At 39.0% G+C, this 27,671-nt stretch overlaps 1 protein-coding gene across 3 annotated transcripts in view; it reads right to left on the bottom strand.

The window, feature by feature from the left end:
- LDAH (lipid droplet associated hydrolase) overlaps positions 1 to 27,671 on the bottom strand; it is a 101,266-nt gene that overhangs the window by 33,964 nt on the left and 39,631 nt on the right. The window lies entirely within an intron of this gene.

Raw genomic sequence — 27,671 nt, 5'->3', positions numbered from 1 at the left:
TCCCACTCCCCCTGCTGTGTTCCCTCTCTCACTGGCTGTCTCTCTGTCAAATAAATAAAATCTTAAAAAAAAAAATAAAAGAAGTTTAAGATACATATGGAAAAGCATATAAAACATTAATGCGTAATTTAACAAATAATGGAATAAATGAACAGCTATGTGGATCCAGAAACAAAACACTGCCAGCATGGCACCTTTCAATCCCAACTCCTACCTCTTTCACATCTTAGGTAACCTCTATCCTGACTTCCTTACTTTGTTTTATATCAATACTTATCATTCCTTAATACTATAATCACTTCCTTATTTTACTTTACATTAATAGTTATCGTCCTGCAATCGACTGAATTGTGACTCTCCTGAAATCATAAGCTGAAGCCCTAATTCCCAATGTGATTATATGTAGAGTTAAATGAGGTCACAAGGTGGGGCTCTGGTAGGCAGGATTAGTGTCCTTGTAAGGAGATTCACCACGGAGCTCGCTCTCTTCCCAAGCACACACAAAGAGGTCTGGTGAATACACATGGAGAAGGTAGCCGTCTACAGGCCAAGAAATCTCACCAGAAACTCACCAGGCCAGCATGCTGATCTTGGATTTCCAGCCTCCAGAACTTCGAGAAAATAAATGTCACTTCTTTAAGCCCCCTAGTCTACGGTATTTTGTTACGGCAGTTTGAGTAGACTAATACATATTCCTTAATACTATAGTTAAAGCTTGTCTGTTAATGAATTTTATATAAATGCAATCAGCAGTATGTTTTTGTGTTTTACTTCCTTCCCTCAATAGTTTATAAGATTCATCCGTGTTGATATATGTAGGAAACGCTTATTATCTTGGCTCTACAGTTTCCCCTGTATGAACATACTGCTATTTATTTTACTGATAGCTATTTGGGTTGTTTTCAGTCCAGAGATACTACAAACATGCTGCTGTGAACATTTTTATGTGTCTCTTGGTGCATGTGTGTATGTATTTCTGTTGATGATATCACTCGAAGTAGAAATACTATGTCGTGTGGTATGTGTAGGTTCAGCTTTAGTAGATAATTCCAAATAATTTCCCAAAGTAGTTGTACTAACGTACCCCCCATATCAACAGACATGAGCTCATATTGTTACATATCTGTACTACATTTGGTACTGATAAACTCTGTAATCTTGACTAACCTGAAGAATAGCGGTATTTCAGTATAGCTTTGTGTTTTCTCTGATCGGCAGCAGAGTTGAACAACTTTTATGTGTTTACATTTTCTATATCTCCTGAAGTGCTTATTCAAGTCTCTTGCACACTTTTCTATTAGGCTGCCTGTCATTTTCTCTCCTTGATTTGTAGTCTTTGTTTTTTTATTTTCGATACTAGTCCTTTGTCATGTTGCAGTCCTTGGCTTGCCTGTTCATCTCTTATTTTTTTTCTTAGCGGGCATAAGTTCTTAAGTTCAATGCAGTTGCATTTAAATCTTTTCTTTTACATTTATTTTTTGTGCCGAGCTCAAAAAAATTCTTGTCCAACCTCAAATCATGAAGATATTACTTTTCTCATTCGAAATGCTTCTTTAGAAATTAGGTAAAGCTACCTCTTAGTGGAGTCTGCGAGTCTGTTCCTTTGATTCCAGGTATCAGTGATTTGCCATTTCCCTTCTGTATTTACATTCCTCCTTTCGGATGCACTGAATGCACTTTTCCTGGCAGGACCTGACAGGACAGCACAGCCTTTCGTGGACTCTTTTTCATTCTCTACCACTGACAGTCCTTTTCCATAGTAACCTGTAGGGTGCCACTGCCCAAATGTTCAAGTTGATCTGTAATTCTCACTAATATACAGTCTCTCTGTTAGTGTCTCCCACTAATAAAGAACAGGGATTTGAGGGTGAAACCGTGGAGGACTCTTCTTTGTAATCATCTTTCTTGTTTTTCCTTGGTCAGTTGAGTGCTCAGCCATTTCCTATAGACTCTTCCTTTTTTCTCAATAGCAGCTGAGATATTTTAGTTGTTTCTTTTTTGGTCATCATAATTTGACCTCTACGAGGTCTCCTCCTCTGTCACATTAAGTAAGAATGTACTGTTCCTTGTGGTCTTGGTGGTGAACAAAAGACATTCTTTGGGAGCAGGGAGCCACAGCCTTTTCTGATGATTTTTTAAATGCTGCATTGGCAACTTTACATATAAAATGCTCACAATGTGCTTTTGGAATGAATGTAGGGTTTCAGCTAGAATACGGGACTTGCTGCCACTTTAGCATCTTCTTAAGTGCAAAGCAGAGGAGATGTTAGATAGACTGAGTGTGCATAATAAAGGCATTCGTGGGGCCTTGTGGTGCAGATGACTATGGACTCCAGAACATCAGGGATGATCCAGAATCCGCTGATGAGAGCCTGCTGCTTATTCTGCAATGGGTTTATACAAAGATTATATATAAAGACTCACATAAAGGTTATGGAATCTCTGTGAAGTCTGACTAACCAAGAAAAGTCAGTTAAAGGAATCGTTCTCCCTGGATGCCACTTTCAGTGTGAATTCCAACCCAGCGTATCCAAACACAGACAGAGGAGGAACGAGATCAGCTCTGGAATCCCAGGACCACTCTGATATTCGGTCTTCTTCTTCCCCTCTGGTAGAACACTGGGCTACAGCGGTCCCAATTCTGCAATAACCACCACAGGGTGAGGAAACAGGTGAGCAGAGCGGGCAGCACCAGCACCGTAACTGCAGGCCTCTGCCATTGCGGGAGGCACCTGTAAAGAATCCAACAGCCCTGGAACAGGCTCGGCCCGCTCCCATAGTCAGTGAACAGTGGCGTGCCGCCACGTCACCTCTGCCTTTCTGCCCAAAGACATTCTTCAGGACCACGACTGATGGCTCAAGGTCAGATATGACTACTGTCACTCTTAGGCACATGGAATATCCCCTACACACCGGCAAAAATTAAGAAGTCTAACAATACCAAGTGTTAAAGATGTGGATCCATAAGAACTCTTATGCAACATGGCATTAATAACTATGACACTTTACTCCTCTGTTTCTGAAAGTACAGGCACTTTAGTGGGTGTCTGGAACTCACACAGAAAGTAAATTTTTATCATTTTGTCAAACGTTAGCAGTTTAATTCGGGGATCTGGCATTTCACTTGGATACCAAGCAGCATGCTGTAAGAGTCTGAGAGGCAGAAAGGATGAATTCTCTCAGCAACTGGAGTGGTGTTACAATTGACCACTGATTTTACACCTTCAGATTCAGAAGTCTTTCCCTATCTTTTGGGTCGTTCTAACATCACGAGTCCTTTTACTCCTGTAAGTGCTACCAACATTCTATTGGACTTAACGAGACTTGAGAGATTCAAACAGGGGTGGATTTACACAAAGCAGTCTTCGGTGCTGGGACGGGCAGGGTTTCTCGCTGCCCTGCTGAGGCCTCCCAGCAGAAGGGCCAAGGAGCTACTTTTCCCAACCACAGGAAGACTTCTCCCTCGAGGCTGGAAGCAGGTGTGTTAGCAGCTGCAGTGGCCGCAAAGGAAAAGATGAAGGAACTGACCTCTTGGCTTCAGCTGGACTCTCGTTTGCCAGTCTCACCAGGAGCCCTAGAACACGCCACACTAAAGAAGCCAGATGGGCCAGAGTCCATGGGCATGGCTGGCTCCCCGGCAGCCAGCATTCTTTAATAGTGTCTCCAAAAGCTCTGTGGTCTAGTCTTCCACACTTACATCCATAATCTACCTGAAACTGATTGTTATGTGTGCCGTGAAATATGGGTCTAATTTAATTTCTTAACATAATGGAAACTCGATTGTCCCAGCACTATAAACTGTAAAGGCTGACCTTTCCCTGCTTTTCTGCATGGACACTCCTGTTGTGAATCCCATGTAGATGTGAATGGGTTCTTTTTAGTGCTCTCTGACCAGTTCTACTGGCCAACCTCTCTCACTCTATACCAAGAGCACAGTGTCATACTGACAAAAGCTTCATAATATATTTTGATATTTGGTACAAAAAGTTAAACCCCAGCTTGTCTTCAAAAATGCCTTGGGTACTTTTGGCTCTCTGAATTTCCATAAACATTTTGGAATTGGCTATTCAAGTTCCACAAACATCTCATTGAGATTCTGATTGTATTAAATTTAAAAATTAACTCAAGAAGTATTATCTTTACAATATTGAGTTTTCCAACCCATGAACATGGGATAGTTCTTTTTTTGTGTCTCTAAAAATGTTTATACATTTTACATGTAGTCATCTTGTACAACTTTTTGTTTATTATTATTAGGTACTTATTTTTAGGTACTTATTTTTTTATGCTATTGTAAATAGGGTATCTTAAAAATTTCATTCTCTAGGGGTGCCTGGGTGGCTCAGTTGGTTAAGCATCTGGCTCGGTTTCAGCTCAGGTCACCATCTCATGGTCGTGGGATCGAGCCCTGCATTGGGCTCTGTGCTCAGTGCAGAGTCTGCTTCAGATTCTCTCTCCTCTCCCTTCCACTTGTACTCTCTCTCTCTCAAATAAATAAAATCTTTAAAAAAAATTCATTTTCTAAATGGTTGCTGCTTATATATGATATAAATAATATTTACATGTTGATTTTGTGTCTAGCAAACTTATTAAAGTCCCTGAGTTCTAATAAGTTGTCGGTAGATCCTTCTGGATTTTCTAACACATAGTCAGATCATCCACATATAATGATAGTGTTATTTCTTCTTTTCAAATCCTTGTATCTTTTTCTCTTACATTAACTGAGCTAATACAATGCTAACAGAAATAATTCTTGTTCCCAAACTAAAAAAAAATTTTTTTTCAATATAATCACAAGATGATGTGCACTGAAGGTTTTCCAGAGACATACTTTTGTCAGATTAAAAACATTTCTATTCCTAGTTTGTTAATTGCTTTTTAAAATCATAAATGGATGCTGAATTTTATCAATTACCTTTTTGGTACCTATTGGGATGATTATATGATTTTTTTCCTTTCATTTATTAATGTGGTAAATTATCAATTGATTTTCTAATGTGAAATTAACTTTTCATTCTTGGGATAAACCCACTGTGATCATGATACATTCTTTTTACATGGTTTCCTAATATTTTGTATAGCACTTTGCATGTTGATGAGTGAGTCTGGTCTATGACTTTCTTTCCTTGTATTACTTTTTTCCAGGTTTGGATGTAAAGGGTTTGCTAGTTTGAGGAAACTAAGTTGGAGAGTATGGTCTCCTCTTCTGTTGCTTAGAGGATTCTGTAAAATAATAATGATTTATTCTCCAAATATTTGATAGAACTCATTAGTGAAGCATTAAGTATATTTTAGAAAGTTTTGCCTATTGATGGATTCAATTTCTTTAACGGCTTAGGACCACTCAGGCTTTTAAAAGTTCTTGGAAAAAAAATAATAAAAGTTCTTCTTCAGTATGTTTAATGTTATCTTTTCCTAGGGGTTTGTCTATTTCATTTAAACTTCAAAATTTATTGGCATAAAGTTATTTGTAATATACTGTGATTATACTTCAATCTCTGGACCACAGTAGTGATATAACCTCTTTCATTCCTGATGTTGACTATTAGTGCCTAACAGAGTAAACCTTTATAATTATGAAAGAACTCTCTTCAGGTGCTGCTGGGTTTCTCAGTCAGTTAAGCGTCTGCCTTCGGGTCAGGTTATGATCCCATGACCCTGCGATCAAGCCCCACATTGAGCCCCACATCGGGCCCCACATCGGGCTCCCTGCTCAGAGGAGAGCCTGCTTCTCCCTCTGCCTGCTGCTCCCCCTGCTTGTGCGTGCTCTCTCTGTCAAATGAATAAATAAAATCTTAAAAAAAAAAAAAAAAGAACTCTCTTCATTTCTAGCATGCTTTTCCCTTAGGGCTTATTTTAATATGAACATAGCTACAGCAGCTTTCTTTTGGTTAGAATTTGTATGATACAACTTTTCCCACTCTTTCACTTTCTACATGTCTATGGCCTTACATTTAGAGGCTATATTTGGATGTTTTTCTCTATCTAATCCGACAGTCTTTGTCTTTTAACTAGTATGATTAATACGCTTACTACCTTTTTATTTAAATAATTCCTAATATTTTGGAGCTAAGCCTAAAATGCAAACCTAAAATCTTACTTTTTTGCACTTTATTTTTTTGTATACCTTCACCTTATTTTTTCTTCTTTCTATCTTTTGCAATGAGAAAGATATAAACAATAAATATAATTGATAATAAATATTAAATTATTGAGTAAATGATACAAGAAGTGATTAAAGCATGTATGTAAGTCACAAAAATGATTAATAATTCTAAAGTAATTACAGGACAATTTAAGGAATAAACAACAATAAATAATAAAATAATAATTAAGCAAAAATGCCTATGTTAGTAAACTCAGGTCCATGGTGATACAGAGAAGAAATACACTAATGAAAGGAGATTAGGAATTGCTGGAAGTGGTGGTGTAGCTTTCAATAGGGTGTCAAAGAAAGGCTACAAAGATAGCTGACATTTGGGCAAACACATTCATGGAGTGAGCTGGAAGATATTTGGAAAAAAAGTTTTTCTGGAAGAGGGAGGAGCAGGTCAAGTGGAAAGGGTGTAAGACAGAACCTAATTTGGTGTGTTGAGCAAAAGCATGGAGAACAGTATTGCTGGGGTGGGATGTGTGAAAGGACAGCAGTTCATGCTGTGATCACGGGGACAGCAGGGGGTACAGAGGACATAGAGTCTGATCGGACTTTGGGTTTTACTGTGAGTAGCTGAGAAGCCTCTGAAGGGTTTTGGAAACAAGAGTGATGTGTTTGATTTTAATAGAATTACTCTGTTCTTGTATTGTTAATACTGTCTCAAAAGTACTAAATTGGTGAAATTAGACAAGATAAAAAATGAGTTATAAATATTGGAAAGGCAAAATTACCATTATTTATGACTTACATTTAAAACATTAAGAAATCCCATGTATAAAAATAATAGCTAAATACAAATGTAAGAAGAAATGCAGTGCACTTATCTAAAGAAAACTTTAAAACACAATGGGACATTTCTTTGTTCTTCCGTTGCAAAAGAGATACAAATTCTCCTGCTAAATTAATGGATCAATTCATTTCAATACCAATTAAAATACTAAAAGATGATTCTTATTTTGAAATTTAATGAATTATATTAATGTTTATTTGCAAAATGAAATGCACTAACCAACTAGGAATTCTGAAAAAGAAGAGAAAGAGATTGGCTCTCCACAATATTGGACAGATTACGAAGCTAGAATAGTTGAAACTATTTATCAGAAAAGGATCACATAGCTCAGTGGAACATAAAAGAGTCTCAAAACAAACCTGAATACACGTGGGAATAAAATTTATGATGAAGACATCAGTGGAGAAAAAAAGGAGCTGTTCAATAAATGCAGTTGGGAAAACTGGAAAAAAGAATTACTTGGAGTAGCAAAGGATTGGAGATGAGAGTTCATAATGAGAAGTGGCCCCATATATGGCGGTGCGGCCACACAATGGAATACTACATTACAATTAACATCAGGTAGATTTGCATGTGCTGACAACAAGGATGTCTAAATTCTCTTTCTTTTTTTGAAACCAGCTGGTTGGGACTGTGAATAAAAGGGAGTTAGCAAACTTTAAAGGAGACATTCTACGCATTTGGGCTCATACGCTCTTTGGGGTTTTAATTCTGAAAACACAAAGGCAATTTTGCTTATTTTCAGGTTTTTCAACTATGTCCTACGAATGATACCTGGAGAATGAATGTCACTGAATAATGCAGTCTCCACCAACTGGAATTTAACTGTTCAGCTCTCAATCTTATTTTCTCCTCCAGGCAACTTTTAAACCGTATTAGTAAAAAACGAAACCAACCACTATCATCAGGGATTTGGCTAAAAAAATAATTTCAGGGAATAATGCGAGATCATCATTACATTTAATATTAATCCCCTAAACCTGCCATTTATAAAACAGCACCATGGATGATAAAGGAAAATGTTCAGAACTAGGACCCTCAGGTACTACAAATTCTTCATTAGGAAAGTGAAACAAATATGTTCTCTTATACTCCGTTTGTAAAAGCAGAAAAAGACGTTAAATGGGAAAGCTAGAAAGAAACGTTTTCATTTTTTTTCCTGGCCAATCCACAGTTTAACCAGAACAATCACCTAATGAAAATGACCTGCTTTCCAAGAAGTCTGGTGGTTTAGTCCTTTATGATAACTCATTGCTCATTTTAGTTTCAAGTTTATTCATTTCAAAACTAGGACTTGTGTTTATTAAAATGTCCTTAAAAGATTTAGAGAACACAAATGGTTAATACAGTTACTGTCATACTAAAAAATATACCATACAGATTCCATACTTGTTAAGTAACCCACAGTACAAAGGAACTTCAGACTGATCAAATCAGCTGGCAGAAAGAGGAAGCAATCCATTACTTTGTATAAACGATCCATTACTGTGACCCATGTTAAACAAAACTGCATGCAAGAAAAACTCTAAAAATACATGAGCAACTACAGGGTTACATGTGGTTGATCTGTATCAATAACAAAATGAGAATTCAAGTGCACTCTGAAATCATGGGAATGTACCGAAACCATAAGGAAGTTCAAATTCTTACTCTGAATGCATCATTACCTCTCAAAACTATAAGAAGACCAAAGATTGCTTATCACAACTAATACTCAGTTGATGAGACTGGTTTTCCTCTCTTGCCTTTGGAGAACAACAGTTATTACCTGTTGGGTGAAACTTATACTTTTCTTACATACCATAATGGCAACTTCAATGAAATTTATAGTCCAAATTTGATTTGAGGATAAGCCTCAGTAATAAAAATTTCTTTTATTCATACAGAAACCTACTGGCAAAACAATCATCAGGGTCAAGGAAGTATACCCAATTTTATAACACAGCTGTGCAGAGAAGGTTTCCAAATCTGTGTACATGACGAAACATTTTCTTATGTTACTGTCTCATTAAAGAAAGAACTTCTAGGCTGGCCAGTTCATTCTACTCCAAGGAAACATTCTCACATATTTCACATTCTCATTTGAAATCTACCAGAGTCAACTTTGATGATGAAGCACAACCATGTTTCTTGAATAGTGCAGGAAAGTAAATATACACGTTGGGACTTTTTATAGAAGGTACATTTTGGGGGATCAGAGAGAGTATTTTGATGTTTATTTTTTCCGAATTTATTATTATTGTTAGTTATTTTATAGACAGGAAGCTAGGGAACAATTTCAAGTATAGCCATAAGGTAAGATGTATGATGTTCAGACGTGGATTATGTGCAATGTTTCATTAAATTGGCATGTTATTTATTTATTTATTTATTTATTATTTTATTTTTAAAAAAGATTTTATTTATTTGACAGAGAGAGAGACAGCCAGTGAGAGAGGGAACACAGGCAGGGAGAGTGGGAGAGAAAGAGGCAGGCTCCCAGCAGAGGAGCCTGATGTGGGGCTCGATCCCAGGACTCTGGGATCACGCCTTGAGCCGAAGGCAGACGCATAATGACTGAGTCACTCAGGCGCCCCTGGCATGTTTTTTAAACAAAGAGTACAATCTAAAGAATCACCAATAAATATTATTGTTCAGATAGCGTACTAGAGATATATCCATTTTTTCTGGGATGCAGCCATGATGCCTCTACGTTTGGACTAACTGAAGCCACGATAAATAGTATTTCAATATCATGAAATGAACAGTATCACTGCCACTTTCCCTATTTGTTTGTTAGCTGAGCCCACCTGCTGCAGTAATGGCAGGGTGCTTCTCCACAGCACATGTTAAAAACAGGAACACACAGCACACAGTTTTTCCTTTTATATGATTGCCAACGTTGTTAAGTCATGTTAGAGAACGACATAGCCTTTAAAGATAAAGTTGTTGGCGATCAAGGCACAGACCTAGAGATAATCCTAGTCTGACCTATTTATCTCCTCTCCCCTTGGGGCCATATTTTCCTCTCCTTAGCATAAGACTATTCAGCTTATTTGATCGTATGTATGCAGTTTATAATCTGCAGATGCCATTCAGTTCTAGTGATCAAGCACTTGCTTTCTGAGATCTTGTATTCTGTTTTAACAGTTTCGTATGGGAGTAAGATAGGGATATGCCCCACAGTAGGGAAGTGCTTGTAATAACAGTAATCACTTTGCTACTTTCTAGGAACGATGTAAAGGCACCTTACGAACATTATCTCATTTAATACCTGTGACAACCTTATTGAGTAGTTTCTTCATTCTGTAGAGAAAACTGAGGCTTAGTGACAAAGATGAGGTACGCACCCAAGCAGGGTAACTTCAGAGCCCATGCCATTAACTATTATATACACTATATACTTTTATACAAAAGAATTTCTTAGCAATCATTATTGTTTGTGACCTAATTTCCTCTGGGTGAGCCAATCACTATCATTATTGTTAGAGGCAGGCCAATACATTTTTTTTTAATATTTTTTTATTATATTATGTTAGTCACCATACAGTACATCCCTGGTTTTTGACGTAAAGTTCCATGATTCATTAGTTGCGTATAACACCCAGTGCACCATGCAATACGTGCCCTCCTTACTACCCATCACCAGCCTATTCCATTCCCCCACCCCCCTCCCCTCTGTAGCCCACAGTTTGTTTCTCAGAGTCCATAGTCTCTCATGCTTCATTCCCCCTTCTGATTACCCCCCCTTTCTTTATCCCTTTCTTCTACCGATCTTCCTAGTTCTTATGTTCCATAGATGAGAGAAACCATATGATAATTGTCTTTCTCTGCTTGACTTATTTCACTTAGCATTATCTCCTCCAGTGCCATCCATGTTGCAGCAAATGTTGAGAAATTGTTCTTTTTGATAGCTGAATAATATTCCATTGTATATATGGACCAATATTTACAAGTGTTTCAAACCATTCAGTTTCAGAAATTACTAACCCCGTATCCTAAGAAGTAAAGCACGAGATCCTTCAACAATTGATTGCTGAAAAAAATAATACCACTTCAACATGTTTTGCTTCAGATGGACGGCATTCAAGAAAAAGACCACTTTTACAATTTTCCATTCATGTGAATTATACTCATGACCCTCTGGGACAGAGATTTTTCTACACTTAAATTACTTGAATGTAAAAAAAAAAAAAAGCCATTCTATGCACTTAATCTACATGTTGGTGTTGCTAATTATAAGGAATGCTTGCATATTTGCAGATAGATTTATATAGCTTATGATTAATTACACTTAAATATTTGAAACATAGGTTCAAAGTCTTCCTATAGCCCATTGTTCTCAAGCTCTTGTCATTTCATACTTCACATTTATTTTCTTTTGAATGCAAAGTGCTCTTCTCCTCAGCTTAATATCGCTTGGGATTCACTTCCTTTTGAGTCTTTCAGATTCAGAATCACAAAGAACTCAAATAGGAAATTGTGACGCTCACAGACCCACTGCAGATGACTCTTCACAGGCTGCTGGGCGGCACAGCCCTCTACTACAGAGCACGTCACTCCGAACTGAACAGTTTCCTCCAGGTAGCCTCAGTGAATGGTGACAACAGCAAACCTATCCTCATGTCTACACCATCAACCTTCTCAGAGGACTACTATGGGCCTTTGGCAATTTCGGCTTTCTCTTGGTTTTCGATGGCAAAGCTACACAGAATCAGAAAGAATGGTTTTGCTGACCAAAAAAGGTGCTAGTTGGCAATTCCCTAAACTTGGAGCCAGAGTAGTCTATGTAGGCCAGGAAGCAAAAAAAAAAAAAAAAAAAAAGAAAGAAAGAAAGAAAGAAAGAAAGAAAGAAAGAAAGAAAGAAAGAAAAACTCCAATTGTTCACAATAGGGTTGGGACTTTCCAAAGTTGGAAACTGCAGTCTTTAAAAGCTTAAGCCTAGAATGACCAAGAAGGAAGGGTCATTCATTAGGTCTACTGCTTGTTTTTGGTTCATTCATTCATTCCTTCATTCAGGATACACTGGTACCTACAATACACCAATGCTGCAGGGAGTGCAGGAGACTCACTGGTGGACAAGACAAAGTGGTCTCTGCTTTTAGAGAACTGAAGTCTGAGCAGAGAGACATTTATAATAATGCATGATAGGAAGTATGTTATAGGAAAGAAAGAGTACAACAGAACCATAAAATGGGCACTAGAAACCTCTGATCCATCATGGCCTAGGAACCTCTGAGAAGGGCCTTGGAAAGAGAAATTGACCAGTATTCACTGGGTACCTCCATGAGCAAAGTGCTGATGACACGGCTCAGGGTTATTTGGGGAAATCTGTACAAAAGACTCCTCAAGACTCCTCCCCATTTAATTTTGCTAAAGACACTATGGAACACGTACACCTCGGTTTCATAAAGTACCATTTTAATAACTGAGCTAAGATGAGGCAAAGGTATCCATCACAGGTTTCCAGACTGAGAGAGAGGAACAATGGAAAGGCCCATGGCCAGAGGCACATGCTGGGTGCGTGCCAAAGCAGCACACCGCAGGGACTCTGCCACAGAAGCTGTCCCAGACAACACTCCCAGCTTCTCAGAAGTCAAAAGGCTCAAAATATGGCTTTCTTGTTACATATTATCTGGCAAAAAGCAAATCCAACAGTCAGGGCAGCTAAGACCCCAGGAGACAGGGATTAAAACTTGGGAAAACAAGCAATTAATTCACAGCAAAGGGTTAGGCCCAAATAACTGACGTTCATACAAAGATCCCATTACCAGCTTTGATAATGGAGCAGCTAAGGATCTGTCCTCCTTTCAGATCAGGAAAAAACAGAGATGTATCAAAGATGTAGCTTACGTATCTTCTCCCTCCTAGGCCTCTGAACGGAGTGCTCCTCCGCCCACAGACTCCCAGACACACCAAGTTCTTGAGGGTAGTCTCCCTCTTGGTGGTCTCCCGGCTCGGCAAACACCTGAGTTAGCTTCTGAGTTCTAACACTGCAACTCACTGAACTTCTGAGACCTCAGCTTCTACGGAGCTCAGAGAGAGGACAAGTGCCTCTGGGAAGGCCCTTCCTTACCTTCTCTAACAGGGTTGGACAGCACTCCTGAGACTCTACAAACATTTCTGCTCTTAAGAGTGTTTGGCATACAAATACAACAGGTCACTAATTTATCAGTTAAAAATATTCCATGGTATCTGAAAATGCTATATGATGAAAATGGGCATCTTATACTCTGTTACCAGCTCAAATTTTAGCCAGCAACTAATATACGTGTATGTGTATACACATATAAATAAAAATAAATAAATAAATAAACACACACTGTACACATACCCCTATCCTGTATATATGAGAGAAGACAGAGACAGATGGAGTGTGAGGGTGGGGAGGGGGAGAACAAATAATAAAGCAAATGAGGCAAAATATTAACAACTGTAAATGTGGGTAAAGTGTGTAAGGTACTCTATGTACTATTCTCATTCTTCTAACTCTTCTGTACGTTTGAAACTATTTCCAGATAAAATGTTAGCTAATAAAGTACAGTCCACCACTGCCCTCTATCCCCCAGCCAGGGCACTTCCAATCCCCTTGATCTTGCTCCACTCTTTATCAAGGGAGTGTCACCTTTGAGCATATTAATTTCTGCATTTTCCGTATTTATTACCGTTTCCCCTTAGACTGTGGGCTCTGAGAGGGCAGAGCTTCTTTTCCCCTTTGTTCACGGGTACTTTCCTGTCTATTACAGGTGCTCAGTGACAGTACCTGGCGCCTAGCAGACTGAATGGCTGTAGGTGTGGCTGAGGGGCAGTGAGGCTTCCAAGATGACTGCCTCATCCAATACCCCAAGCAACAACTCGTCTCCAAGCCCAGCTCAGGACCGCACGTTTATTCTGTATAGAAACTGAACGAAAGAGCTTTCTGAGCTGGGTACACAGCACAAAGAAAGGCAGGGCAAAGGGCCCACGGCAAAGAGGGGTTCAATGAAAGCCCAAACACTAAATGCTGAAACTCTCAAATGCAATCACCGGCCTCTCATGTTGTTCTGCTCTGATGAGGCTACCCTTAGACAGGAGATTTGGAGACTTTTTTGGAGAAACTGAATGGCTCTAGAGAAAAACCATACAGATAGTGACACTGAGGAATACCCCCCACCCCCATGTCAGGATACCTGTCCAATCACCCTGCAGCGAGGCCGGCTAGCTGATAAGGCCCACTCCCACACAAAACCTCCTAGGATTTTCAGTGCTTCATTCTTAAATATGAATAGATAACAAAGGAATGTCAGACATTTAAGCAAAGCTTCAATGGTACTAGAGAGACCAACATAAACAGAACATGAAAAAAGGTATTCATAATGAATCGTGATAGTGCAACAAAACTCCAAAAGTTTGTTCTCCTCAGATAGAAAGAGAAAGCAAGTGAGCCGTGAAATAAAAAGGACACCACAAAAAGGGAACAAAGAAATTATTTTCATGAAGGCTGAAATAAAAAATTTAATTATGAAAAATTACAAGAAAAAGCTGGGAAAATATGCAGTATTTCTCACTGCATAGAACTAAAAAGAGGGGGAAGGGTGAAAGAGATTGACAATGTAAAATAAATCAGGAGAATCATTTCTAGATGCTTAACATGTAAATAATGAGAAAACAAGGAGGAAAAAAATACAGGAGAAGAATTTGGTATATAAGGATGCTAGTTTCCACATTAAAAAGCATAAACAGTCCAGGGAATATCATCATAAAATGTAATAATGGGGATAAAGTAAAGATTCTAAAACTGTCCAGAGAAGAAACAAGTCACATAAAGAATCAAAAACTTGGAAAGGCATACTTTTCAATAGCAGAGCTTGAAGAAAACGAAGCCAGGCCAACAGCTGGTAACGGCGGAGATGGGGAGTGGGGGTGGCAGACTAGCTTACTGCAAAGCAATCCTCCTGCCAAGAACAATTAGAAAAGCTGGAAAAAGTATTTTTTTTTAAGTGCCTTTGAAAGCATCAAAGGCAGAAGAGACTGAAAGGGCCAAAATTCTAGAGAAAAAGGAAACTCAAGAGAGGTGTGTTCAAATAGCTCATCTTATTTACCAATTTGTGAACCACAGCTAAGAAGACAAGAAGCTGGGTTTCTAGAAGTATACTATGGCTCAAGGGCCAAAATTTGGGCATCTGGTGCCCACTCAAGAGAAGGCACTCCAGGCTCTCAGTGAGAACTACTAAAGGGTTATTCCCTAGAAGTAGTGACCAACTGACATAGACCAACTCTCACGGAAGTAGCATTGATCAGCCTGAGTCCAGATGCCATTAACGTATGATCAGTCCTTACTGTAATTGCTAGTCAAAAGCAAAAGGAAATTCTCCATGGAGGAATACAGAAGCTTCACACTGTCTTAACAATTTTTCAAATATAATGTCAGGAATTCATTAAAAAAAAAAAAAGAACACCTTATTAGCAGTGATGGTTCATTTTTTCTTTTCTTTTTTTTTTTTTAGAGATTTATTTATTGATTCATTTGAGAAAGAGAGAGAAAGCAAGCAAGTGGCGGGAGGGGCAGAGGGAGAAAATCTCAAGCAGACTCCCCGATGAACACAAAGCCTGACATGGGGCTGGACCTCATGACCCATGAAACCATGACCTGAGCCGAAACCAAGAGTTGGATGCTCGACCGACTGAGCCACCCAGGAGCCCGAATGGTTCATTTTCTGTGTCAACTTGACTGGGCCATGGGATGAACAGATATTTGTGGAACGCTATTCTGGATGTTCTGGATGAGATAAATATTTGAATCAGCAGACCAAGTCAAGCAGAGATTGCTCTCCCTGATGTTAGTGGGCCTCAGCCAATCAGAAAGGCTGAGTAGGATGGAATTCCTTCTGCTGTTTTTGAGCAGGGACATTGTTTTTCTTCTGCCTTTGGACTCTAACTGAAACATCAGCTTTTCCTGGGTCTCAAACTTGCTGCTTTGGGACTAGAACGTAAACACCATCCGCCTTCCTGGGTCTCTTACGGATTACAGCTCTCAGGATTTGTCAGCCTCCAGAATTGTGTCAGCCAATTCCTTATAGTTAATCTTCCTCTATAAGTACACACATCCTACCGGTTCTGTTTCTCTGGAGAACTCTGACTTGTACACAAACATACTGAGGGAAAGATGAGACGACTAGAAACAAGCAAGGAGAAAGAAAAGAAACGCAACCAGACGAGACTTGGATGTTGAAATTATCAGACACAACAGAATTTCAAGAATTGGCAACAACAAAAATAATAAAATGGAAATTTTATAAGCAAAAATTACAATAACTGAAATGAGACCGCAAAAGATGGGTGTAAAAGGAGTTTCTACATAGCTGAAGGGAAGATTGGTGGACTGAAAAATAGGTCGCAGAAATTATCTAGATTGAGGCAGGGAGAGAAAAAAAAAAGTTACTGTGTGTAAATTATACCTCAACTTAAAAAAAAAAAAGGAAAGCGTGAACATCTAATAGGGAGAATCAAATAAATATGCAATACCTATAATACAAAGTGGACTATATAAGAATTATGAGAAAAAGGTTTCAAAGGAAGGATAATAAAAACTGAGAAAAATCAGGAAAGAACTCCTGTAGGAGTCTGCATCTGAGATGATTTCAGAAGGTGGATGGAAGGCATCTGTTGGGTGGTGCTAGGAGGAAGCAGAAAGGAAGTGGGTAAGAAGAAATACTAATAGGTGGGAGGGAGCACTAGGTACGCACACGGCAGGTGCAGGGACTGTGGCCGAGGGAGACAGAGGAGGCCATCTCCCTCAGAGGACCTGGAGGAGAACTCCCCTGGCACCCAGATGATCACAATCTGCCCCTAAGATTCTATGGAATCACTTCTGAATCGGCACCAGTCAACATTCATATAACATGACGGAAGCCCTCAGAGCCTTTCTGCTTTTCAGTGGGGCTCGAGAAGTTTCTCAGCATTTCCCCAAGGGTCCTGGGCCATGAAAAAGGAAAAGGCTGAATCTCTAACACTCAATTTGGTTTACTCCTGAAGCTCTCAGAACTCTACCGGTGAGGAGACGAATTCAAATTATTTGTTGAAATGGGAGTTTCTGGACTGTCTACAGGCTTCATTTATGCATGTGCCCTCTGCAGGGCTCTGTAGGACTGATACTGGGAAATGATTTACTGTCTGCTTTCCCAGGGACAGGCTGCCAGAAATGATGCTGGCTTCAATCTTTATCCATTCATCAATATACCTTTCTGACACCTGATAATCTGGCTCCTTCCCAGCCCAATGCAATTAGTCTGAACTGGCTTGGATGCAAGATCTCAAAGCAACCACATTTTATTCTTGTGAAGCATCTTTCATTTAGTGCCTGCTAGGCTTTTTCCACTTCAGGGAATTTTTTGTGGCCTGCATTGCATATTGTTCACAGATTTTCCGTAAGAGCAAGAGGGGAGGGAGAAACAGCTTCATGCATACAGGGTACCCATATTAGAGAGCCTTTTCCTTCCTTAAAGATCACATTCACCGTTCTCATCTCCACAAACTGATAGACCTAAAAAGAATCTTCTGGCTAGAATAAACAAGAGCCACAGAAGAACAACTTCACAGCAATGTGTTCATCTGTTTTCATACTCTTGCATGCTATCTCTTCTATGCTCCATCCACTAAGGCTCTATGAATCTGCTCTTCTGGGAACACCTGGTTCACTGGCATAACAAAGTCAAAATGTAGCAAGGTATGAGCTCGATCTTTCAGACCTGTATCCATCTAACCATAAAGGTATTCACAGAGCCTCTTAGAGTCCTAGCCGCTATGAACCTCATGGCCTGATGAGATTTGAATATGGCTGTACTGTTCTAAAAAAGAACCTGCTTCATTCTAGCAGTATGATGAATGATGATGCTATCCCAATCTGTGGTTTTTTTTAAATCATATTCAAATAACAGTCATGAAAAGACCATCAAAAGACATACCTATCAATAATCCCAATTATTCTAGGCGTTAGAAGAAGCAGGTTAAAAAAATTACCCATTCAGACTTTCTAAAAGTGTATACAGAAGTATATATGCACACAACACTACATTTTTCTTTTAAATACTGCAATAGTACCAGCTCATTTTATTACTGTTGAGGTCCATTTAGCAAGCATTATCAAATGCTACTATACCCTCAATAAACAGACTTTACCAAGTACTACCATATACTAATTGATTAAGCACTGAGTCATGCATTGTGCTGGGTACATATTTTTTGATAGATTTTATTACCTAGCTCTTCTTGAGTAGGAGCATGGACTTTGGAGTCAAACACACATGGGTTCAAATTCTAGCACAGGCACTTACCAGCTCTCTAACCCTGAGCAAGTTACTTCTGTCCTAGGTCTTGGTTTCCTCATGTAGAAAACGGGTACAGGAGCCCATCAAAGACTTGCTGAGTGGATTAAGTAAGACCCACAAATGATAGCTACGGTGATGTAATAATCCTCATAGCAAAAACAGTTCATAGTTTAATCTCCAATCACTCTAAATATCTACAAGCATCTTACATAAATTTTTACATCCTAATAAATAACAATGCAAAAACAGTTCGAAGTTTGTTTTCTTAAAAAATAAAAACAAAATTGAGAGGGCATGCTGTATTATCTTCTGGTCTAAACATGGAAACTCAAGGGACAAGTTAGCTAGGTTTAAAATGACCTATATAAAATCATGATCTATCCATACTTTTCTTTAAGCAATTTTACATTCAGTTTTAAAAAGCTACTTGTTGAGCTATGAAAGCAATTCATGCTACATTTTATAGGTTAAGTCTCTCTGGATACTATAACAATCTTGAGTTACATTTATTTTTTACTTTTTCTCCTACCTTCCTGAAACTTAAAAACATATGAACTTTCATAATGGAAGGAAAACTTTTAAACTAAAGAAGGATCTTGCAAACCAACTGTAAAAAAACATTTTGGGGACAAAGAAAATCTGAATATGGACTAAATTAAAAGATATCAGAGAATTACCATTAATTTTGTTAGGTGTGATAATGACATGGTAGTTATATAAGAAAGGGTCCTTTTTTAACGAAGCACAATGAAGTATTTATGGGTGAAATACCATGAGGGCTACAATTCAACTGAAACTATTTAAGAAAAAAAAATAAGGTAAAGATAACAAAATATCAGTAGCTATATTAATCAGGATAATGGGTTCTGGAGATTCATTACACAATTATTTTTATTTTTCTGTCTGAAGTTTTTCATGATAAAAATTTTAAATGGTCAATTTAAAAATGAGTCTCTTTTTCTTTTCCATCTATATCAGCTTAGATAGCTGTATTCAAGCTTTGCTTAGATGGGTTTTAACTGACTATACCTTTAAACTGCTTTAAACTGCTTAAACACCTCTCCCAGTCTATGTGAATTTTCCATCCTAACAACAAGCACTGGGTGATGAGCTAAAGGCCCACATACAGCAGACTGATGACTTCCATCACCAGGAGAATATTCTCAGAATTGATACAATGCCACAAACACAGCTCTTCAGTGCCTAGAGACACAATAACATAGACACTGGGGTTTGCTGGAATGCATAGGGCCAATGCAAAACATAAGATTGAGACCTTGCACACAGAAGAGTGCGGCTTAAGTCAGCTTCCACTGACAGACTTCTGCTACCTTGCCACTTAAATCTTGGAACTTAAGACTGCAAAGAAATGAGAGTGACATACATGGGCCCACCAGGTGTGACCCTGATAACTCAAGGAAATGAGAAAATACTTCTTGGTAGCGTTGTTTCCCTGAACATCTGGATATCAGCACCTTTACTTAAGAGGGTCGCCGTGCTTGCAGATCAGATCACAATCAGAAAGAGCTACGATACATGAAACAGAGACAAAAAGAACTTTGCTTCAGAGAACCTGATTAGCGTTCCTCCTGCTGCCAGGGCGTGACGTGAGAAGACAGAGCTGACAGGTTCCCGAAAGACCAAGGACAGATTCAATTGTCCATTGCCTCTCCATACATTCTGTGCCCCCAGCTTTTGGGGAGCTTCGGTTGGTGGCTCCCCACCTGGAGCACCTATCATAATCACCTGGGTCCCACGTGAGAGAGAACACTGATAGCTGGGCCCCAGTCCTAAAGTTTCAGATTCGGGAGGTCTGAGTGGGGCCCGATAATTTCTATTTCTAACAAGACCCCAAGTAATGCTGATGCTGCTTTGAGAAACGCTGGCTTAGCTATCTGAATGAGTGCCTCGTGTCATCTACTACATTCTATCCTGCTCACGACTACTCCTGGGCCAGAAGGAGGAGGTGCTAACATGTGTGCAGGCAGTATGTAAGGTTTTCTCTGCCTCACGGCCATTTCACTTCACTTGCCCTACTTGTCCCTTTAAACACATCTCACTAACTCTCAATACACTGGACCCGTGAGAAGATGGGGGAAATTTTCCATATCTGACTGGATCATGGATACACCAATACTAAAATGGTTCAATATTTAAATCTGAAAAGTCCTCAGAAATACTCAGATGAAATGCATTAGATAAAGTACTAAGGATTAACATGCATGAAGAATGTTTTATTATAAACCCCTGTTTTCACTTTCTTGCAGCTTTCCAAAAAATTAGCCCTTTGTGGTGAAATTTTCCATGCTTGGTTTCAGCCCAAAGGTGATTTTTTTTTTGTGAAGTTTGAGAAAAATATATTAAATAGTTTTTGAGTTATGAAAAGATGAAAAAAGCCCACACAATTTTTCCACTTTGAAAGCAATTTTAGGATTTTTTAAAAATATGCAGATGACTAAAACATGGCTGAAGTCGCAAAGTTGAAACTTTCCATGTGTTCGGCTTTCAGAAAGGTAGTCTCCTGGGTAATTAGAAAAGATAGTGTGTGTGCACACACACAAACAGATAAATAGATGCATTTAAATAAACGCACAAGTGATTGGCAAAGTCGCATTTCATCATATTCAATACAAGCCTTCCTCAGAGGAAGGGGTTTATTGTTTTCTGCAAGGGAGTCTTTCACCAAGCAGAGTAGTTAGCTGTTGACCACCTGAAACCTGTGGTTTTCACGTAGCAAGGGTCACTGGTGGCTCGCGAGGACCTAAGTGTGGCACGCCTGTGCACTGTGTCTCCAGAACCATCCACTTCCTTTCACACCTCCATCCACCTGCTGCCCCCAGCGCAATCCTAGGATTCTGATTTGTTGTTTTCCGAGTTCAATTTCTCCCCTTGGCCCATGCCTCGACACCAAGTCCCTTTATCTTCCTTCTGCTAGAAAACACACACATGTTCTCATTTGTCCCAATTCTCTCCGAACTTCCCCCAAAAGCATCGACCTGCTTCCCACTAAAGCCTTCCTAGTGCTATTTGAAGAACTCAAGTATTAAAAGAAACAGCAGTAGAAAATCTTATGTTTAGGTCAAATAGGTTTTGGTGGCTTGTCAAAGTTAACTTACTCTATCCCATCTACAATTGTCACCTCCCTAGCTACTTCACTTGGGAAACAGATAATAGGAAAGTCAGAACACAGAAGACAAGAGTCCTACTTGTGACACTTCATGGCTAACTGACATACGGGTTAGACGCCCAACTCTCAGTTACTTCAGTCTCTGTTATCTGCAAAATGGAAGAGTTAGGTTGTCACGTGACCTTGTTACATGTAATCACGTTCTGTAAATTTCAAATGACTGTTGGGTATAACTGTAGTAATGACAACACATCAATTTTAAAAATGGTTTCAGGTTTTTAGACTCAAATGAAGAACCAAGTACAAGGCACATGTATCAAATGAAGAACTGAGTTAAAGCACAAAAACCCCTTTGCAAGGATATAGTCAAAGATTAAGAAAAATTCAATTTCCCTAGTCTTCATGTGTGCAGATTTAAAAGATAAATAGATAACGATGTTCCTCCAACAAATGTTCCTGTTCCTTTTTCATTTCAACATCTCTCTCTGTATGGTCTATTCCCCTCAGCATATGTTAAATTCTCCCCCACTTATAGGAAAAAATGTTCTTTTGACCAGCCTCTTCCTTAAGTTATCATCTTGGCTCCTCACTGACCAATTTCTGGAACACAATTCATTTATCACCTAACTGCCTGAGAACCCCTTCTCCCACTATTTCACTAAAAATGTTCTCTTCTGGGTCATTAATGACTTCTGATTACCAATACCAGAAGCTTTAAGCTCTCTCTGAACTCAACTCTGTTATCCTGTTTTAGTTATCTACTGCTACATAACGCACCATCCCCCCAGCTATGGTTTAAAACCACAATGATTACTCTTTCTTATTCTGTGGGGTCAGGAATTCAAACAGGACTCAGCTGGACTTCTGTTCCACGTGTCATTGGCTGGGGTCACTCCCTGGGCTGCATTCAGTAGCAGATGGGATAGGTTGAAAGGTCCAAGTAGGTTTCACCCACATCTGGTACCCCATGATCCTCTTATGTGGCCAGCTTGGGCTTTTTCACAGCGTGGTGGTCTCAGGTAGTTGGACTTTGTATATGGCAGCTGGCTTCCAAGAGGGAAGAAATAGAAGCTCCCAGTCCCCTTAGGCTTGGAATTAACATCACTTCCACTGTAAACCACTGGTGAAAGTCACATGCCCAGCCCAAAATTCAAAAGAGGAGGGAAAGATGGGGCGCCTGGGTGGTCAGTCGTTAGGTGTCTACCTTCGGCTCAGGGCGTGATCCCAGCATTCTGGGATCGAGCCCCACATCAGGCTCCTCTGCTGGGGGCCTGCTTCTTCCTCTCCTACTCCCCCTGCTTGTAGTCCCTCTCTTGCTGGCTGTCTCTGTCAAATAAATAAATAAAATCTTAAAAAAAAAAAAAAAGAGGAGGGAAAGAGACTTCACACCTTGAGAGAAGAATGGTAAAGAATCTGCGGCCATCTTTAATTTACCATATGCTAAAAGAAGAGAAAGGAGAACATCAAGAAAGATGTAGTGTGTACACTAATCTAGGGTAATGGCTTTCATTCTTTTTTTTTTTTTTTACCTTGATCCACAGTAAGATATATTCTCTACGTTGTAATCTAGGATAATCAACACACCCCACAAAGAGTGAAACAGAAGTTTCACAATTCAATCCACTCTAATATTTTCTATTCTATTTTACTCTAATATATATATTTAAAAATGCTATTTTATTGTTCACAATCATATGCTTCTCTGCTCTGAGGAGGATGACACTTTGCAGACTCCTTGATGGCAGACTTGGTCATGTAACTTGCTCTGTGCAATGCTGTGTGAAGGGTGACAAATGTTACCTCCAGGCAGAGGTTTTAAGATGCAGTGGGTGGTTCATTATTTCTTTTTTATCTTCTGCCATGAGACTGAAATATGCCAGACAGAAGCTACTCCATCAATCCGGACTCTGGAGGAGTGCACGGTGACAACTACATGGGACAGCCAACCCTCAAAAGCCTTGTATCATGAGCAGTAAATAAATCTTTGTTGTTAAAAGCTACTGACACTGTGTTACTATAGCACAGTCTACCCTATCTTGACTGAGCCACTGGTTGCAACCCATTGCGGTGACTTCAGAATCCACTAATGGACTAATGTAGGCATTAGTTTGGAAAATTACTGTACGTTTTGCCTCTTCCTCTTCTTCACCCTCCTTTCTATCAAATAAAGTCATTCTCCTAATATACATCTATGACATTTTCCTTTTTCTCTTGACAACTTCCTTGGCAAATCCCAAATACCATCTTCATTACTTCTCATCTGAACTAGTAGTAACTTGCTGATCACCTGGTTGTTAGCTTCTTATTCTACACTCTCTCTCCAATTCACTCTCCTTTTTGCTGAGAGACTAATATATCTGATTCAGGACTATTACCATCGCAGGTCCCTCAGTGGCTCCGTACTGTCCAGGAAATAGAGTCCACATCCCCTAGTCCAAAATTCCTTGTTCCCACTTCTATCAGCCCAGGTTCTTACATCCTGCTGTTCCCTGCATGCACATAGGCTACATCCAAATCAGACCACTCACTACTCTTTTAATGTGTCCAGTGATAAAAACCATTTTTTTTCATACTGTTCCCACTGCTGAGCATATATAAACCCCCCTACCACCAACACATCAAACTCTCTACTTCTAAGCACTTCTAAATATTGACTCAGCCTTCCCTGCTCAAATACCAGCTCTTCATGAAGCTTTTTCTTTTTTTTAATAATTTTTTATTATGTTATGTTAGTCACCATACAGTATATCCTTAGTTTTTGATGTAATGTTCCATGATTCATTATTTGCGTATAACACACAGTGCACCATGCAATATGTGCCCTCCTTAATACCCATCACCGGCCTATCCCAATCCCCACCCCCCTCCCCTCTGAAGCCCTCAGTTTGTTTCCCAGAGTCCACAGTCTCTCATGGTTCATTCCCCCCTCTCTTTACCCCCCTTCATTCTTTCCTTCCTTCTCCTACCAATCTTCCTACTTCTTATGTTCCATAAATGAGTGAAACCATATGATAATTGTCTTTCTCTGCTTGACTTACTTCACTTAGCATAATCTCCTCAAAAAATGGGAGAAGATATGAACAGACACTTTTCCAATGAAGACATACAAATGGCTAACAAACACATGAAAAAATGTTCAAAATCATTAGCCGTCAGGGAAATTCAAATCAAAACCACATTGAGATACCACCTTACGCCAGTTAGAATGGCAAAAATTGACAAGGCAGGAAACAACAAATGTTGGAGAGGATGTGGAGAAAGGGGATCCCTCTTACACTGTTGGTGGGAATGCAAGTTGGTGCAGCCACTTTGGAAAACAGTGTGGAGGTCCCTTAAAAAGTTAAAAATTGAGCTACCCTATGACCCAGCCATTGCACTACTGGGTATTTACCCCAAAGATACAGACGTAGTGAAGAGAAGGGCCATATGCACCCCAATGTTCATAGCAGCATTGTCCACAATAGCTAAATTGTGGAAGGAGCCGAGATGCCCTTCAACGGATGAATGGATTAAGAAGATGTGATCCAATATACAATGTAATATTACTCAGCCATCAAAAAGAGCGATTTCTCAACATTTGCTGCAACATGGATGGGACTGGAGGAGATAATGCTAAGCGAACTAAGTCATGAAGCTTTTTCTGATCTTCCCACTAAGGAGCCATCTCTTTCTTCAAATTATTCAGAGTCTTATGGTACTTCCTCATTTTGCCTTCCATTTCTTATCAGTTAATCTAGGGACAGGACTCTGACAACAGTTACTTTGACATATGAATGATCTCCTATTGTTTCCCCTCTCTCCAGTTTGTCTTGCCTGTCATACACAATGCAGTGATGTTATATGAATGTTAATTACAAGTATATCTAACTTTGACTGCAGACATGAAGGTTCATCAGAATAGTGTAGGTACACCACGGTCTAAATAATCTCATTGTTCACAGAATATTTGATTTTATTTTTTTCCCTACTGTAGACAAGATGTACTCCTAAATCAACACACGCATGATCTAACATGCTATTTTAACTCTTTCAGTAAAATTTTTCAAGCTTCTCAGCTGTACCTGCGGTGTGTTTTGAGTCTCTCAGACTTTAAAACGCCACTGGGGACCCAAAAGAAACAAACAAAAAAGCTCTGAGCAATAACAAAATCCTTATACTTAATTTCATCGATTTTACTCTTGTGTATGCATTTAAGATCTGTTCATTCTTACTTGAGACAAAATTCTAACATGATTATCTGTTTTCTCTACTAGCAGCAAATTATAATAACAAACTATAAGTAGGGAAGAGATGTGGAACCTAGCACTGAGGGAGAAAACAAACTATAAAATAAATAGACAAGAGAAGTCTGTTTTTATAAAGGCACTATCATCTAAGAAATTTCAGGACATAGGCAAAATCTCTTTGACCATATTTTACTGTAGTATGATAACATTATCAAAATGATATCCTTGAATCACTAATTTCTCCACAACCAATATGCATTGTTGAAGAAGATAGATAAGTAAATAATGTATTTTAGACAAATTTTTATCCAACTGGATAAAAGTGTCTGGTGCTTAAAAAAGTGAGTTTAAGTAATCTGGAAATTTCATTTAGAGAGGAGATATTTTTGCCAACCAGACAGACAAAGGAAGCTCTATGTTATTGTGCATTTTCCCCAAGAAAGGCCAAATGATATAAAAAATTAAGTTTTTGAAGGATCTGCTATCCCTGGAAAGAACGAAGTGTTTTCATAAAATGCTATATAAATACTTAGAGGAAAATAAAAGTAAAATTACTTGAGGTTCATCTCACAACTCAGTGCAGAGTCCACTTAAGAATCAAGGCCTTTCAACTTCCAACGTTGAACTTTATGTGAACAGTTTACTGGCAAAATCAGACGGCACATTTTTAACATACAGAGGACCAATGCTGAAAGAAGATTCTAAATAGTGGGGATAAGACTACCACTTTTTTATTCCAGTTACCCCACCTCCAGCCCCCAATTACTAAAGCAGCATTCGTGGGATCTCCTGTTCCTTGAGCTGCAGCATAACGGACTGCATGAAGCTCGCTGCGTGTAGTTCGGGAGTACACTGTGCTATCTGCAGGCTCTGCTACCATCCGAAGTTTGAAAGAGCCATCAAATATCTCCTTAGACTCTCTTTATACCCACAGCTAATATAACTGTACCCCACCCCTGGATTCAGACAGAGCTGAAGCTGCATTCTGGCAAGGGACTTTGCTCTCAGTTCTCATCCGTGAAATGAAAGATGGGACGAGACTGCTTCTAAAGCCCATCTCAGTTCTAAGATCCTACGAGCCTAAAACTATGTTATTACAAGTCATGATAGCTACTATTTAACAGTCTTTCAATTACCTATTTTCTCAGGCTTCTTTTTAAATTCTTTATTACTGGACATTACTGTCAAAACATAGGAAGAATTTCTATAATTCTATGTACCAAATTTGCTTAAAGAAACAAAAAAATTTTAATACCAGATTTTTAAAAGAGCCAATTTTTTTAGTATGTTAAAATATAGGTCAGATAATATGTCTAAAGTATGCAATAAGGCTCTTAAAATGATTTTAAGACCAAAGTTTCCTATAATCAGTTATAAAAATATTGTAAAGAACTGAACCAAAATAAAACCAAATAAACCAGCTACTAAACTACACATATGTCTTCAAAATCTTATGGGAGTCAAATATTCCAGTAAAAATAACAGAAGAGATGGAAACACAAGTTTCTTATTATCACACTTCATATGTTATAAAACATAACAGCTAACTTATTTTTGGCAAAATGATTAGGGATTGCAACACTCTGGCTTACACAAACTGATTTGATTGTCAAACGCATCTTAAATGGAGCGTGTCATGCTAACTTCAGGCATGCAGGCACTGTGCCGTCTTAGAGTAGCCCAGAGACACTGAAATTTCAACACTTCAGCAGGGATCACACCACTGATATTAACCGGGCCAGGTGTTTAAAGAGGGGTGGGGGGACTTCAACAATGCAGTTAATTGAAACCAGACAAAGCTTTTGTATAATAATAAAAAAAAAATCATACAGATGTTCACCCTCCTCCCTGGATGAAATCTATGGACAATTTATTGCACGCATTATTTTCTAGAAAACACCCTTTTTAAGAAAACACAGTTTCACATGTCTCTCTGAAAACTCTATAATCGCAGTATTGCGTTATACCTCCACAAACAGACTATGTTACGCTCATGTTTCATTTCCCTTTCCCCTTTTCACCACGGTTCCTGCAAGGGCGAGAACACCTGGAAGGAGAGTAATAATTAGAAAGCTCTAAAGCGAAATGA

Source organism: Ursus americanus, chromosome 7 (genome assembly GCF_024610735.1).
Source record: "Ursus americanus isolate L20-20 chromosome 7, mUrsAme1.1.p, whole genome shotgun sequence".
In the NCBI taxonomy this organism is placed as follows: Eukaryota; Metazoa; Chordata; class Mammalia; order Carnivora; family Ursidae; genus Ursus; species Ursus americanus.
Note: the sequence above shows the minus strand (reverse complement) of the source record. Positions and strands in the feature narration are given on the sequence as shown.